This window comes from Diabrotica virgifera, chromosome 6, assembly GCF_917563875.1.
Source record: "Diabrotica virgifera virgifera chromosome 6, PGI_DIABVI_V3a".
Taxonomy (NCBI): Eukaryota; Metazoa; Arthropoda; class Insecta; order Coleoptera; family Chrysomelidae; genus Diabrotica; species Diabrotica virgifera.
In genome coordinates this window covers 46957199-46957990 of record NC_065448.1, presented here as the reverse complement: position 1 = coordinate 46957990, position 792 = coordinate 46957199, and positions in this window count along the sequence as shown.

Sequence of the window (792 nt, the reverse complement as noted above, 5' to 3'; positions counted from 1 at the left end):
TTTTTATTCGAGGCATCAATATTTTTCAAAAATCTATCGAATTATACCAAACACGACTTCCCACGGAGAAGGGTGGGGGTAAATTTAATATTTTAAATACGAATCCTGCGGTATTTCCCGAAATGAACATCAGATCTAAAAGCTGAAAATACACTTATTCAATATATTTGAAAAATCTATCGAATCGCACCAAACACGACCCCGCACGGTGGTGGGGTGGGGGGTTACTTTAAAATCTTAAATAGGAGCCCCCAATTTTTATTGCAGATTTGGATTTTTTACGTAAAAATAAGCAACTTTTACTCGAGACATTTTTTCTAGTTATGGATAGATGGCGCTATAATCGGAAAAAACGATTGTTGGAAATGGAAAATTAAATTAAAAAATGGAAAGTTCCCCACTTTATGGAAAACTTAACTTAACTTTTTTTGATTTTAGAACCTACTCTTCACAACCCAATTGGTCCCCATAACACTCGAGTAATTGCAAATTTAGCATACTTTCCTCCCCTACTATTAAAACAAAAGAGATGATCTACAAAAACTAAAAAATTATCAAAAATCAAAATATCTTAAATAATTATCAATATTAATTGTAAAAGATATCAATATTAACTGAAATGTTTGTTTAAATCATGTTAAAATATTCTTATCATAATATAAGACAATGTTAATATTAAAAATTACTTATTCCAGAATTATTTTTATGTATTGCGCCATTAAGTAGGCAACCTTTATTGTAAAACATTGGTTCTGGTTGACATGTTACGACGACGCATGTCAACATTGGAAA